This window comes from Arachis hypogaea, chromosome 20, assembly GCF_003086295.3.
Source record: "Arachis hypogaea cultivar Tifrunner chromosome 20, arahy.Tifrunner.gnm2.J5K5, whole genome shotgun sequence".
Taxonomy (NCBI): Eukaryota; Viridiplantae; Streptophyta; class Magnoliopsida; order Fabales; family Fabaceae; genus Arachis; species Arachis hypogaea.
Genome location: NC_092055.1, coordinates 85,377,370 through 85,394,330, shown reverse-complemented (window position 1 = coordinate 85,394,330; position 16,961 = coordinate 85,377,370). Strand labels below are relative to the sequence as shown.

Below are 16,961 nucleotides of genomic sequence, written 5' to 3'. Positions count from 1 at the left end.
CTCAGAGAAATACCCCACTTGAGATTCCAATCTCTTGATTGTGTCTCCCTGGTTCTTGAAATTGGCTCGCACTTCCTCCTTGAATATCTTGTTGTCTTGAATCTCTTTGCCTATGCCTTCAAGTAGATTCTCAATCCTTGAGAGTCTGTCATCAAATGACGGCAGGTTGGGATTGGAGGTAGAAGGATGAGGAGTGTTATTTTGGTTTTGATATGGATGTGGAGAGATGTTGTTATGGTAGTGTTGATATGTTCTCTGTGTGAATTGTTGGTGAGCTGCATTGTTGTTGGGGTTGTAACGTCTCTGATCTTGGCCTTGATCTTGTTGATTACCCCATCCAAAGTTTGGGTGATTCCTCCAACCAGGGTTGTAGGTCTTGGAGTATGGGTCATGATTTTGTCTAGGTGAATTCCCAATGTAGTTGGCTTGCTCCTGACTACCCTCTGCTTCTTCATTCACTTCTTCTTGGATCGTTGATGAGGTGGTGATTGCTGCTACTTGGTTCCTCTCTATCTTCTTAGTGAGGTCAGTCAATTACTTGGTTATGAGCTTGTATTGGGCCAGCAGTGCATCCATATTGTTTACCTCTATCAATCCTCTAGTGTTCCCTCTTTCGGAGGCATAGAAGTAGTCATTCTCTGCTACAGTTTCAATGACATCTATGGCCTCCTCAATGGTCTTCTTCTTGTTCAGAGATTCCCCGGATGAGTAGTCTACTGCCTTCTTTGATTCATAGGAAAGGCCTTTATAGAAAATGTGTAGCTGCACCCATTCATTGAACATATTTGGTGGACACCTCCTTGTTAGGTCCTTAAACCTCTCCCATGCTTCATATAGAGTCTCACCATCCTGCTGCCTGAATGTTTGCACCTCAGCTCTCAGCCTATTAATCCGTTGAGGAGGATAGAATCTTGCCAAGAATTTGTTCACCACATCTTCCCAGGTTGCTAAACTCTCCTTTGGGAAGGACTCCAGCCATTTAGATGCCTTGTCCTTGGGTGAGAAAGGGAACAGAAGTAGTCTATAGGTGTCAAGATGAACACCATTAGACTTCACAGTATCGCATATCCTCAGAAATGTGGTTAGGTGATGATTGGGGTCTTCTTGGACACCTCCTCCGAATGAACAATTATTCTGAACAAGAGTGATGAGTTGTGGCTTTAGTTCAAAGTTGTTGGCATGTATGGTTGGCTTTTGGATGCTACTTCCACAGTTTCCTGGGTTTGGGTTGATGTAAGAACCCAGAACTCTTCTCTCTTGCCCAACATAATTTGCTAGACCTTCTCTGCCATGGTTGTGAGCCTCTTCTTCATGATGGTTCTCCATATTCTCCTCCATGTCTAGTTCAAAGTACTCTTCCTCTTCCTCAGCACCCACTACTCTTTTTCCTCTTGCTTCCCTCCTTAATCTAAGGAAGGTCCTCTCAGGTTCAGAATCAAAGGAAGTTGAAGCCCCACTTCTTCTCCCTGTGGTACAACCAACAAAGCACAAGCAAGGAAAATAGATGCAGAAAGTATTTCTGTTAGAATTACTGTTAGTGTGAGTGATGCAACATATCAAACAGTTAGTGGCTTAGTGAACTGAATTGTAAATAACTAAAAAAAATGAAAAAATAGGGGGAAGGGAAGAAATTAACTAAAACTGAAAGTAAATTACTCAAACAGAAAAATAAATCAAACAAACTAAAAATGCTCAATCTAGTTATCCTCCAATTTAATCATTGTTGATTCAAAATCAATCCCCGGCAACGACGCCATAAACTTGATGCACGAAAAACTTGTCTCGTAACAAATTTCCTTCGGCAAGTGTACCGAATTCGCCGTCAAGTAAAAACTCACAATAGAGTGAGGTCGAATCCCACAGAGATTGATTGATCAAGAAACTTTAATTAGAGGAATGTTCTAGTTGAGCGAACCAGAATTTGAGTTGAGAATTGTAGAAAATTAAATGTCGGGAAAGTAAATAGCAGAAACAGTAAATGCTAGAAATAAAGAGCTGAATGTAAATGGCGGAAAGTAAATTACAGAATCTTAAATGGGAATGGGGTAATTGCTCATAAAAGTAAATGACAGAAATTAAAGAGAATGGGTAAGATCAGAAATGGGGAGTTCATTGGGCTCGGGAGATGTTGCATTCTCCATATCAAGTTCATTTTCATCTCTTCCTCAATCAATGCATTCATTGATCTCCTTGGCAATCTTAAGTGATTGAATTACAATTCCTTGCAATTCAATCTCTCAAATCTTGATCAATAGCCAATTCCTTGGTCAATTGCTCATGAGAAGAGATGAAGTATGGTCACTGATTATACCACATGCATTTCCCAAACCAAGTGTTGGAAGGATTATAGTCACATATCCATCCAAATCCAATTTGGTCCAGCATGAGAAAGCATTTCTAGGATGATCTCTTCATTCCTCTTTCAAGGTTCAAAAGAGATCCAAGTTTGAATAGCTTCTTTTCCAAGATAACTACCCAATTGAATGAAGATCGAAAGCTTTCTAGTAAAATCAAGAGAAAAGATAGAAGAAGAAGAATGAAAACTAATATTGATCCATCAAATTACAACAGAGCTCCCTAACCCAATGAAAGGGGTTTAGTTGTTCATAGCTCTGGAAAATGAAAACAAAGATGGAGAATACATGATGAAAGAAAAACTAGAAGTGTAGAGTAAATACAGAGAGTAGTTCTATGCCAAAGGCTCCCTAAAGTTTCCAGCTCTCCTCAACTAATTAAAAGCTACTCCTATATATACTACTCTTCTGATCTTCTAATTGGCTCTTCAAGTCTTGGGTATGGGCCTTTGGATCTTGAGTTTGAAGCAGTTCTCTTCTTCTTTGGGCTTAGCTTTACTTGCAGAGAGAAAATTTGAAGTGGGCAGAGACCTTGGCTCAGGACCTTAGTGGTGTTAAAGTTAAGTGAAAGTGTGGTTTGAGAACGTTAGTGACAATCACCTTTTTCACTAACATTCCTTACCCAAGTATGAACTACGTTAACCTCAACGTTAGTGGCACAAACGTTACCACTAACGTTGCCTCTTGGTCTTTCACACACGTTATTGGGACTTACCTTTCCCAATAACGTTGAGAACCCTCCCCCTTTATTACGTTAGAGTCCCCATTAACTTAGTTAACGTGGCTCTTAACGTTAGCTTGCCAATCATTCGAGAACGTTAGTGACACTTACCTTTGTCACTAACGTTCCAATGTGCCCCTATTTCCCACGTTAGAGTCCACGTTAACTAGGTTAACATGGCTTCTAACGTAGCAATGCTAGCCATCTCCAACGTTAGTGACAAAGGTGAGTGTCACTAACGTTGGCTCATCATTCCCTTATCCACGTTAGCTTCCACGTTAACTAAGTTAACGTAGGAGTTAACGTGGCTCATAGTGCCTTGTGTGGGTTCATTCCAACGTTAGTGACAAAGGTAGGTGTCACTAACGTTGGCGATCACATGCTATCTCCACGTTAGCTTCCATGTTAACAAGTTAACGTGGGTGTTAACGTGGCTTAATGAGGCTTGGCCAACGTTAGTGACAACGGTGAATGTCACTAACGTTGGCTTCTCTTTTTGCTTCTTAACGTTAGAGTCCACGTTAACTAAGTTAACGTGACTCTTAACGTGGCCACTTATGAGCTTGGTCCAACGTTAGTGACAAAGGTAAGTGTCACTAATGTTGGCTCCATTTTCTTTCTTCCACGTTACAGTTCACGTTAACTTAGTTAACGTGACTCTTAATGTGGGTTATGATGGCTTCGAGGGCGTTATTGGTGATTACTTTTCTCATTAACTTTGCAAGTTAGCTCCCATTCCACGTTAGAGGTCACGTTAGTTAGATTAACGTGGCTGCTAACGTGGTTCTTCCTTGCTTCCTTTGTCCTGAAATTAAGCAATAAAGTGCATCAAAGTTCTAGTCCAAGTCATGGGAAATGCAACATCCAATTTGTCATTAAATTCATGCAAAATCCTCATGAAATCATGTAAAGTGCAACATGTATGCTTGAATCAAGATATAAGTGAATATCTACCCAAAACTAGCTTATTTTCTAAGAAAATGCATGAAGCTACCCTAAAAACAGTAAAGAAAAGGTCAATGAAACTGGCCAAAATGCCCTGGCATCTGACACTTAGACACTAGTGATCATGTAATAAAGAAACAAACATAAATAAACAGAAAGCATAAAAATTTGAAAAAAATAGAAAATAAAGAACAAGGAGATTAAAGAACGGATCCACCTTAGTGATGGCGGCTTGTTCTTCCTTTTGAAGATCTAATGGAGTGCTTGAGCTCCTCAATGTCTCTTCCTTGCCTTTGTTGCTCCTCTCTCATGACTCTTTGGTCTTCTCTAATTTCATGGAGGAGGATGGAATGCTCTTGGTGCTCCACCCTTAGTTGTCCTATGTTGGAACTTAATTCTCCTAGGGAGATGTTGATTTGCTCCCAATAGTTTTGTGGAGGAAAATTTATCCCTTGAGTGGGATCTCTTGTTTGCTCCATCCTTTTCTTAGTGATGGGCTTATCCTCATCAATGAGGATGTCCTCCTCTATGTCAATTCCAGCTGAATTGCAGAGGTGACAAATGAAATGAGGAAAGGCTAACCTTGCCAAAGTAGAGGACTTGTCCGCCACCTTGTAGAGTTCTTGGGATATAACTTCATGAACTTCTACTTCCTCCCTAATCATGATGCTATGGATCATGATAGCTCGGTCTATAGTAACTTCAGACCGGTTACTAGTGGGAATGATTGAGCGTTGGATGAACTCCAACCATCCCCTAGCCACGGGCTTGAGATCATACCTTCTTAGTTGAACCGGCTTCCCTCTTGAATGTCTTTTCCATTGAGCGCCCTCTTCACAGATGTTTATGAGGACTTGGTCCAACCTTTGATCAAAGTTGACCCTTCTAGTGTAGGGGTGTGCATCTCCTTGCATCATGGGCAAGTTGAATGCCAACCTTACATTCTCCGGACTAAAATCTAAGCATTTTCCCCGAACCATTGTAAGCCAATTCTTTGGGTCCGGGTTTACACTTTGATCATGGTTCTTGGTGATTCATGCATTGGCATAGAACTCTTGAACCATTAAGATTCTGACTTGTTGAATGGGGTTGGTGAGAACTTCCCAATCTCTTCTTCGAATCTTGTGTCGGATCTCCGGATATTCACCCTTTTTAAGTTTGAAAGGGACCTCGGGGATCATCTTCTTCTTGGCCAAAACTTCATAGAAGTGGTCTTGGTGCACCCTTAAGATGAATCTCTCCATCTTCCATGACTCGGAGGTGGAAGCTTTTGCCTTCCCTTTCCTCTTTCTAGAGGTTTCTCCGGCTTTAGGTGCCATAAATGGTTATGGAAAAACAAAAAGCAACGCTTTTACCACACCAAACTTAGAAGGTTTGCTAGTCCTCAAGCAAAAGAAGAAAGAAGAGAGTAGAAGAAGAAATAGAAGAGATGGAAGGGGCTTAGTATTTCGGCCAAGGGGGAGAAGTAGTGTGTATGTTGTGTGAAAATGAAGGAGTGAAGATGGGTTTATATAGGAGTGGAGAGGGGGTATGGTTTGGCCATTATGGGTAGGTTTGGGTGGGAAAGTGGTTTGAATTTGAATGGTGAGGTAGGTAGGATTTTATGAAGGATGGATGTGAGTGGTGAAGAGAATGGTGGGATTTGATAGGTGAGGGGTTTTTGGGGAAGAGGTATTGAAGTGATTAGTGAATGGGTGAAGAAGAGAGAGAGGGGTGGGGTAGGTGGGGATCCTGTGGGGTCCACAGATCCTGAGGTGTCAAGGATATCTCATCCCTGCACCAAGTGGCGTGCAAAAATACCCCTTTCTGCCAATCTTGGCGTTTGACTGTGGGGGCTCTGTCTGACTCTGTATTGAGAGAAGCTTTTCATGCTTCCTCTCCATGGTTACAGAGGGATATCCTTGAGCTTTAAACACAAGGGAGTCTTCATTCACTTGAATGATTAATTCTCCTCTCTCAACATCAATCACAGCTTTTGCTGTGGCTAGGAAGGGTTTGCCAAGGATAATGGATTCATCCACACACTTCCCAGTCTCTAGGATTATGAAATCAGCAGGGATGTAGTGGTCTTCAACCTTAACCAAGACATCCTCTACAAGTCCATAAGCCTATTTCTTTGAATTGTCTGCCATCTCCAGTGAGATTCTTGCAGCTTGTACCTCAATGATCCCTAGCTTCTCCATTACAGAGAGAGGCATGAGGTTTATGCTTGACCCTAGGTCACACAGAGCTTTCTCAAAGGTCATGGTGCCTATGGTACAAGGTATTGAGAACTTTCCAGGATCTTGTCTCTTCAGAGGTAATTTCTGCCTAGTCAAGTCATCCAGTTCTTTAGTGAGCAATGGAGGTTCATTCTCCCAAGTCTCATTACTGATGCCAAGGCATCATAGGCTAGTTTCACTAGCATTTTTCTGTTAGTTTTAGTTGTTTTATGCATTTTCTTGAGCTTAAAGTAACCAAAAATGGTTAAATGAAGAACAAAGTAATGAACCATCCAAACAATATGATTTTGATGCAAATTCCATGAGTTTTAGTTATATTACTTAAATGCTATGAATGAAAGATTTCTCATGAAATTTTGCAAGACTTTGATGCAATTGTTTGGATGATTTCAGGGAAGAAGAGGCTAAGCAAGGAAGCAACAAAATCAATAAAGGAAGCTTGTATATCACATGTGGAGTTTAAGTTCCAGTTTAAGCCTAAACTGGAGCTTAAACGCCAAAATCATGAAGGATAAGAAATGCTGGGATTGAAGTTTAACCTCCAGTTTGACCTCAAACTGGAGGTTAAACGCCAGAATGAAAAGCCTCACTTAAGGAGCATTCCACGTTTAACCTCCAGTTTGACCTCAAACTGGAGGTTAAACGCCAGAATGAGTATGCCAACCAGGGAGGAGTTCCACGTTTAACCTCCAGTTTGACCTCAAACTGGAGGTTAAACGCCAGAACCAGGAAGAGTACCAGGGGCCATTCCACGTTTAAGCTCCAGTTTGACTCAAACTGGAGCTTAAACGTGTTCGATAGTTTTTTCACTCCAGGGTTGCTCTCTCCATCTCCACGTTTAACCTCCAGTTTGACCCCAAACTGGAGGTTAAACGTGTTCGACACCTCCAGGGCCACCATTCCAAGCTTCCACGTTTAACCTCCAGTTTGACCTCAAACTGGAGGTTAAACGTGTTCGACCTCCAGTATGCCTACACCCCTTTCCACGTTTAACCTCCAGTTTGACCTCAAACTGGAGGTTAAACGTGTTCGACCTCCAGGATGCCTCATTCCTTTTCCACGTTTAACCTCCAGTTTAACCTTAAACTGGAGGTTAAACGTGTTCGACTACATTACTCTCCAGGGCTACCTTCTTCCATTTCCACGTTTAAGCTTCAGTTTAACCTTAACTGAAGCTTAAACGTGCTTCTACAAATGGCCTCACTGGAAGTGTCTGGCGTTTAAGTTGCAGTTTAAGCTTAAACTACAACTTAAACGCCACTCTTGAAAAGGGTTTCTGGGCCAAAAATATTGTGATTTAAGTTAGTCTTTGAGCACAAGTATTAACTTAAACTTACTTTGGTATGAAACCCAATTGAATATCATGGTTTATGGGATTGGGCCTGAAGGATTGATGAGTTTGAAATCTCAATTTATTGAGTCATGTGTCATTATTTGATTATCACTAAGTTGGCTCAATAAATGTTACAGGATCTGGATCAACAACCTCATCAAGATTATGGATCATAAACCCAAGGCAAAAGGAAAGCAAGGAGAGGCCTCAAAGCCCAAGAAGCACAACTGAAGCTCAATATAGAAAGTGTATAAATAGGATAAAAGTTAAGTTAGAGGGACTTTTACTTTTCACTTTTAGCTAGTTTCCTTTTCTTTGTAATTGAATTCAGAGCTATGATTCACTAAACCCCCTTTTCATTGGGTTAGGGAGCTCTATTGTAATTCAATGAATCAATAATAGTTTATCTTCTTCTTCAATCTTTTCTCTTGAATTTCGTTAGAAAGCTTCTCGATCTAATTCCATTGAGTAGTTGTCTTGGGAAAGAGACCACTCATACTTGGAATCCTTCGGAGCCTTGGGAAAGGAATGGAGGATTCATGCTAGAGAAGCTTTCTCACAGTGGATTGGATTGGGGTTTGGATGGATATTGTGACATGTAATCCTACCAAATTGTGGTTCATGAAATTGTGTGGTATAATCAGTGATCAAGCATCATCTCTTCTTATGAACATTTAAACCAAGGGATTGGGAATTTGTTTGTTTTTAGAGAGCATTGGTGAGCCAAGGAATTGGGATCCAATCATATAAGATTGCCAAGCAAAATTCAATGAATGCATTGGTTGAGGAAGAGATTTACATGTTTTGATTCGGAGATTTCAATATCTCCTAAACCCAATGAATTCCCCATTTCTGATTTCCACTTTCTCTTTACATTCTGCAATTCAATTCTTGCAATCATCCCCATTCCCTTTTAATTTCAGCAATTTACATTCTGCTCTTTAATTCATGCAATTTAAGATTCAGCCATTTAATTTTCTTGTCATTTACTTTTCCCGCCAATTTTACATTCCGCAATTCTCATCTCAAATCTTGATTCCGCTCAACTAGAACACACTTCTAATCCGAATTGCTCACTCAACCAATCCTTGTGGGATTCGACCTCACTCTATTGTGAGTTTTTACTTGACGACGATAACCGGTGCACTTGCCGGAAGGAATTTTGCCGATCGTGCAATTTCCTAAATCGTAGCATAACACGTTTATGCGCATCAAGTTTATGGCGCCGTTGCCGGGGATTGGTTTTCGATTGACAATTCTCAAATTGGAAGCTAACTAGATTGAGCAATTTTCTCTTGCTTTGATTAATTCTGTTCTAGATACTTGTTGAATTTTAATTTCTGCACTTGGTTACATGCTTTCCTTCTTTATGCCTTTAAATCCATGCAACTAACTCACTGACTCACTAACTGTTTGATTTAATTCCTCAATTGATCTAACCATACTCTTCCATTAACCAAGAGTATTTCACTTGTTTGTGTTTGAGCTGTGTTCTTGTATGACAGGTAGGAGAGGAGAGACATCAACTCCTCCATATACCGAACCGGAAAGGACCCTTCATAGACTTAGAAGGGAAGCAGAGGGAAGAGAGTAGTGGGAGAAGAGGAATCTGAAGGAGAATCTGAGGACAATTTTGAGGAAGCTCTAGATCTCAACATGGATAGAGAAGTTCACAACCATGAGAGAGCTGATGGAAACAATGCCATTCCTGAGAGGAGGGTTCTTAGTTCATACATAAACCCAACCTCTGGGAACTGTGGTAGTAGCATCCAGAAACCACCCATTCAGGCCAACAATTTTGAGCTCAAGCCACAGCTAATATCATTGGTGGAAAATCATTGTTCCTTTGGAGGAAGTGCTAATGAAGACCCAAACCAACATCTCACAAAATTCCTGAGAATTTGTGACACTGTGAAGTCCAATGGAGTCCAGGAAGATGCCTATAAACTGCTTTTGTTCCCATTTTCACTTAGGGACAAGGCAGCTAAGTGGCTGGAATCATTCCCAAGGGGGAGTCTAACCACATGGGATGAGGTGGAAGGCAAGTTTCTGGCACGTTTCTACCCTCCACAAAAGGTCAATAGGCTTCGATCTGAGGTCCAGACTTTTAGACAACAAGATGGTGAAACTCTCTACGAGGCATGGGAGAGATTCAAGGACTTGACAAGGAAATGCCCACCAAACATGTTCCATGATTGGGTGCAACTGCACATCTTCTATGATGGGCTCTCTTATGAATCAAGGAAGGCTGTAGACCATTCATCAGGAGGTTCATTGAACAAGAAAAAGACCGTGGAAGAAGCCATTGAAGTGATCGAGACAGTGGCTGAGAATGAGTACTACTATGCATCAGAAAGGCACAACACTAAGGGAGTCATGGAGCTGAACCATGTTGATACAATTCTAGCCCAAAACAAGGTGTTTGCCAAGCAACTAGCAGAGCTTACCAGGCAATTAGAAACAAAGCAAGTGGCTGCAATACACACACAAGATCAAGAGGAAGTAGGCATTGAAGGAGGTGATTGGGATGAGGTTAACTATGTGGGAAACCAACAAAGGCAATCATATGATCCACACTCCAACACTTACAACCCAGGCTGGAGAAACCACCCAAACTTTGGGTGGGGAAACCAACAAACCCAACCACAAAACCACAAACCTTACAACCACAACCAACAAAACAACTCCACATACCAAAACTCCAACCAAAAATCATACCAAGCCACACAAAACACTTACCCCCAATCATCATATCATGGCCAAAATAATCAACATATCCAACCTAATCCGAACCAACAATTTCAAGATCAATTAAACCGGATGGAAGGAATGATGGCAACCATGAGCCAAGACATAATTGAATTGAAGAGCTTCAGGGATGATGTGAGAACTACCTTAAGAAACCATGGTGAAAAACTCAAAAGGTTGGAATCTCAAGTAGGAGAGCTATCTCAACAGGCACCCAAATCAACTGCAGTGTTCCCTAGTGACACAGAAAAGAATCCTAAGGGGGAACAAAAGAGAGTAAGATGGGAAGAGTGCAAGGCCATCACCATATTGAAGGAAGCCTCAGAAGAAGAAGGAATCAGGTCCTCACAGCAGGAACCAGAAATCTTGAAAGAAGATGTGGAAGAAGTTAAGCAGGAAAGTGGAACTGAGCAAGCCAAGGATCTGCAAAAAGGCATGATGGAGGTATACCAACCAAAAGCACCATTTCCTGAGAGGTTAGGAGGAGGTGAAAAAAGGAAAACCTATTCAAGGTTTCTAGAGACATTTAATTCTCTGCATGTCAATATTCCCTTTCTTGAGATTCTTCATCAAATGCCCACACACATCAAGTATTTAAAGGAATTGTTAAGCAAGAAAAGAGTTTTGAAGGGAGGACAAACGGTAACAATGAACAAAGAATGCAGTGCTCTCATCAAGAAAGACACACTCTCTAAGAAAACGGACCCAGGAAGTTTTCATATCCCTTGCATCATAGGGGAAACAAAAATTGACAGAGGATTCTGTGATCTAGGAGCTAGCATAAATTTGATGCCTCTAACTCTTATGAAGAGGCTACAACTGAACGAGGTGAGATCCACTGATGTAATCATACAACTGGCTGACAAAACTCAGAAGCAAGCTGAAGGGGTAGTTGAAAATGTGCTGGTGAAAGTAGGAGATTATTATTTCCCCACAGACTTTGTCATTGTGGACATGGAGGAAAGCTATTTACACCCTATCATTCTGGGCAGACCATTTCTAGCCACTACTAGAGCGCTCATAGATGTAGAACAAGGAGAACTAATTCTGAGAATACATGATGAACAGCTCATTTTCAAAGTCTTCAAACCTGCATCTGAGCCTGAACCAGAATCTGAAAAGCCCAAAGATGATAGTAGCCATCCATGTTTGGAGGAAAGTAATCCAGCAGCTGAGACTCTAAAACAGTCATTGGAAGGCAAACAAGAGTTGCAAGAGTTAGAGCCACAAGAATCAGTGGAAACAGATCAGAAGGATCCTCCTGACATAAAGGTCAATGAAGAAATCCTCAAGAGAAAGGGAAGAGTGATAGGGAGATTGCCAAGAGGATGGAGAAACAAGAAAATTCCCACTGAAGGTTTTTCTCCAGGAGATAAAGTGATCTCAAGTCATTATCTGCCAATCCCACCTGGCCTCAAGACCATTCCTTCTCAGCTCCCTCAAGTGTTCACAATCAAGAAAGTTCTTTCTTTGGAACATTTAGAGGTCATGAATGAATCAAGAGGGGACGTTTTCATAGTGAGAGGAGAGGACGTCAAGCACTACAATCCACCCTAACAAGGGACAACCGTCAAGCTAGTGACGTTAAAGAAGCGCTTCATGGGAGGCAACCCATGTTTTTAGTATCCTTAATCTTTAATGCTTTGCTTTACATCTAATAAAGTATGGTTTCTTATGCATGAACTTGAATCCTCAGGACAACTATTGATTAAGTGCACTAAACCGTGCATGTAAATTACAATTGGTCTCTAAGTTTGGTGTGCCTGATGGCACTCCCAAATCTTACTCAAATTGAATTCCATCTTTCATTCAAGGTGCACAACCAAACATTAAGTTTGGTGTTCTTTTTGAACACAGTTTATGAAAAGCAAGAAGTTCCTCTGGATTTCAAAATTCATGACAAGTATACCATTCATATGTTTTAATGCTTTAGTTTCAATTACTTAGGGTAGTTACTTTGTTTAGAATCAAAGAGCCAAGGTGACTATGATTTATTAGAAATATGCACACTCATTAAGGACAACCAATATGGATGTCATGTCATCAGGAGACTTAACCAAAAACTAAGTTTGGTGTCCAAATAATAAGTGTGCATACATGTAGAATGTCACGGCTATAAGCTCATAAAGACAAGCATTGATTTACATGTGCAAATACTATTCATAATTCACATGGACCGAAAAATGATAGCAATTTTGTTTGTTTGTGCAGGTACAAAAGAAAAGACAAAAATGGAGGAAAAAGACAAAGGGAGGTACGTGCTTGGTCAAAAAGAAAATTCATAAATCTTTGAAACTAACACATGGGAAAAGGAAGTTCTGCAAGAAAAGAAAGCTACATGTACAACCTAATGCATCCAGAATACTTCCAAGAAAATGAAAAGCCAATCGTCCTTATCTACAATTCATATATTTACCATCAAGCCACCCTTCACAAACCACCCTAGCCGTTCATTTTTCACTCATGGGCACTATAAAGAACCACTTGGGGAACGAGTCCCACACCATCAATCCTCCTTCATACACTTTTTCCTTCATCATAGCATAACCATCTCTTGCCGAAAACAATCTCACCACACCTCCAACAACACTTCTTGCTTCACCGTGTCAACTTTAGTTGTCACTTACCAAAATGGCAGCTTCATCTAGCCACAAAAGAAGAAAAGACAAGCAGCCAATGGAGGAAAACAGGGGATTCGATGCATGGAGATACAGATCAGTGTTCCATGAGATTCAAGCCGAATGGATGAGACCTAAAACGGTACTAGCTGAGGTCCCCTTTGAACTTGAAAAGGATGAGTTCCCAGGTGTTTGGGAAAAGATCAAAAAGAGGAAGTGGGAGCTCCTAACTAAGCCAATCACTAGAATCAACATCAACTTGGTGAAGGAGTTTTATGCAAATGCAGTAAGGGAGGATCAAACCAAGAACCCCACATACAAAAGCTATGTGAGAGGGGTGGAAGTTGACTTCAGTCCCAAAGCAATCATGAAAACTCTTGGCCTGAAAAACATACATTTCAGCCAAGCAAGTTATGACGAAAGGATGAGAGGAGAACCTGACTATACAACTATTGCTGAAGACCTTTGTGCCATCAGAGCTGAATGGGTGAGAAAAACAAGAGGGGCTCCAAGAGTCTTGAGAAGAGGAGACCTAACACCTGAAGCTAAAGGGTGGTATGCAATAGTTAGGAGATCCATCCTACCCACTGCAAACTCTTCAGAAATAGTCCCTAAAAGAGCCATCTTGCTACATTGCATTATGGTTGGAGGAGAGATCAAAGTTCATAAACTCATTGCTGAACAGATACAAGAGTTTAGTGAGAAAAGTGACCCTGAATCCTGGCTTCATTTCCCTAGCACCATCATTAGACTATGCATCGATGCCCAAGTACCACTTGAGGATGAAAGACCTAATTGGCTATATCCTGGGCTGGCCATAACTGCACACAGAATGACTCTTGGCCCAACTCCTCCAAGACATACAAGAAGAAGAAATGAAGAAGGGCAACAAGTGGAAGCCGAGCAAGAAGCAGAACAAGAAAGACAGGAAGGAGAAGACAGAGAAGAAGAGCAAGAAGAGCAAGCAAATCCTGAAAGAAGACAACGAATTCCCAGAGACCCCATGGATATGAGCAGAATGCAGGAAATCATGGAAGGAATGTCTCAACAATACATGAGGTCTCAGGAAAGACAAGAAGACTTTCATCTAAAAATGATGGATATGCAAAGGAACTTTGAATCAAGATTCTTTGATCTGCAAAGGGAACAAAATCTACACTTACAGGAATCCTTCAGCCACATATGCCAACACCAAGATGCCAATGTCTTGGCAATCAAGGAAGCCACCACTTTACAGAATGCAAGATACTCAGTCCAAGCTGACTACAACATCAGTTCGCAAATCAAGCTTAACTACATAGGGGAACATCTACACAAGATGGACCCAGCATTCCCAGCTTATGATGAGTATTTCAAAGGGAGGAAAGAAGGAGAAATAAACAAGGCAATGATCCTTGAAAAAGGAGTGGAAGAAACGATGAAAAAGGCTGGATTCTGGAAAAAGCTCATAAGAAAAGACAAAGGAAGCACAAGTGGTCAAAAAGAGGCAGGAAGCAAGAAGAAGCAGGATCCCAAGAATTAAGAAGAACCAAGCAATAAATAAGAGGTGGTCTCGTTCCTTAATAATCAAATGATAATTGGTGAATTGTCTTTATGAACGTGTTTTCATCATAAGTCATTTAAGTGTTAGGTGGAGTTTTTTTTTTATGAGTCGTTTTTTTTATGTGTGTTTGTTAAGTGCTTTGAATAAAGTGAATGCCTAGATGTTTGGATATAACTTCACCTTCTTAAACAAGTGCGTGCCATGCTTGTTCTGTTTCCAAAAATAAAAGAAAAGTTTGAACAAAAGTAACCGGCTAAATTAGTGACAAATCAAGTAGAATTAAGTGGTGGTATGCATGCTTGATTGTTTAGTCACATCACTAAAATTTGAGTGTAGAATTATCATTTTTTATGTAGAAGTAAAAATTGTCTATGGATCTTGATGAATAAATGTCTTTGGCCATGAAAAAGAAAGAAAAAGGAAAAGAAAAAGCCACGGAAAAAGGCAACCAAAAAGCAAAAAAATTGAGAAAATAAGCTAGGCACCAATGGTTTGAACTCCTGAGACAAATGCCTGTGGTGTTTATGTATTAAGGATATGCTTGGATGAATAGGTTCTGAGGAGTGTTTCAACACTTGGTAACTTGGGTTAACTAACCCGGGATTATCAACCAAAAGTCCATTATCAAGAGCAACCTCAATACAAAACATTTAGTCACACAAAGAGGTGCTGGGCACCAATGTCTCAAGAAGAAATGTGAACTAAAATGCCTAAAGTGGATATGTGTAGTGCACTGATAAGAAAAAGAAAATGCCAAAGGCTTGTGCAACACATGACACTAAGCAAGCAAGGAGCAAAAGAAGCTCTAAGAAAAAGAAAAGAAAAACAAAAGAGAAGTGCCAAAGACATAAGAATAACAGGAGGCCATAGCAATTTTTGACGGATGCAATGAAAAAGTGATAATCCTACCTGATAAGTATGAAAAAGTGATGCTGCAACTTTCTGCATAGAACCCTTCTGATGAACTTCAATTGCTTGCTAATATAGCCAATGTAATTACTTTCTGTTCATACTTTCTTCTCAAATAACTCAGGACTTGCTTAGGGACAAGCAAGTATTAAGTTTGGTGTTGTGATGCCAAGGCATCATAGGCTAGTTTCACTAGCATTTTTCTGTTAGTTTTAGTTGTTTTATGCATTTTCTTGAGCTTAAAGTAACCAAAAATGGTTAAATGAAGAACAAAGTAATGAACCATCCAAACAATATGATTTTGATGCAAATTCCATGAGTTTTAGTTATATTACTTAAATGCTATGAATGAAAGATTTCTCATGAAATTTTGCAAGACTTTGATGCAATTGTTTGGATGATTTCAGGGAAGAAGAGGCTAAGCAAGGAAGCAACAAAATCAATAAAGGAAGCTTGTATATCACATGTGGAGTTTAAGTTCCAGTTTAAGCCTAAACTGGAGCTTAAACGCCAAAATCATGAAGGATAAGAAATGCTGGGATTGAAGTTTAACCTCCAGTTTGACCTCAAACTGGAGGTTAAACGCCAGAATGAAAAGCCTCACTTAAGGAGCATTCCACGTTTAACCTCCAGTTTGACCTCAAACTGGAGGTTAAACGCCAGAATGAGTATGCCAACCAGGGAGGAGTTCCACGTTTAACCTCCAGTTTGACCTCAAACTGGAGGTTAAACGCCAGAACCAGGAAGAGTACCAGGGGCCATTCCACGTTTAAGCTCCAGTTTGACTCAAACTGGAGCTTAAACGTGTTCGATAGTTTTTTCACTCCAGGGTTGCTCTCTCCATCTCCACGTTTAACCTCCAGTTTGACCCCAAACTGGAGGTTAAACGTGTTCGACACCTCCAGGGCCACCATTCCAAGCTTCCACGTTTAACCTCCAGTTTGACCTCAAACTGGAGGTTAAACGTGTTCGACCTCCAGTATGCCTACACCCCTTTCCACGTTTAACCTCCAGTTTGACCTCAAACTGGAGGTTAAACGTGTTCGACCTCCAGGATGCCTCATTCCTTTTCCACGTTTAACCTCCAGTTTAACCTTAAACTGGAGGTTAAACGTGTTCGACTACATTACTCTCCAGGGCTACCTTCTTCCATTTCCACGTTTAAGCTTCAGTTTAACCTTAACTGAAGCTTAAACGTGCTTCTACAAATGGCCTCACTGGAAGTGTCTGGCGTTTAAGTTGCAGTTTAAGCTTAAACTACAACTTAAACGCCACTCTTGAAAAGGGTTTCTGGGCCAAAAATATTGTGATTTAAGTTAGTCTTTGAGCACAAGTATTAACTTAAACTTACTTTGGTATGAAACCCAATTGAATATCATGGTTTATGGGATTGGGCCTGAAGGATTGATGAGTTTGAAATCTCAATTTATTGAGTCATGTGTCATTATTTGATTATCACTAAGTTGGCTCAATAAATGTTACAGGATCTGGATCAACAACCTCATCAAGATTATGGATCATAAACCCAAGGCAAAAGGAAAGCAAGGAGAGGCCTCAAAGCCCAAGAA

General features: G+C 40.6%; 2 non-coding genes across 2 annotated transcripts; one reads left to right on the top strand and one right to left on the bottom strand.

Annotated features, from left to right (window-relative positions):
- The first annotated feature begins 778 nt into the window (after window positions 1–778).
- Window positions 779–885, top strand: LOC112788363 (small nucleolar RNA R71). Its single transcript, XR_003195729.1, has one exon. It is a non-coding gene; the product is annotated as a small nucleolar RNA R71 (small nucleolar RNA).
- Window positions 886–9,657: 8,772 nt separating this feature from the next.
- Window positions 9,658–9,761, bottom strand: LOC112788461 (small nucleolar RNA R71). The gene has a single exon (XR_003195823.1). It is a non-coding gene; the product is annotated as a small nucleolar RNA R71 (small nucleolar RNA).
- Between the last annotated feature and the right edge of the window lie 7,200 nt (window positions 9,762–16,961).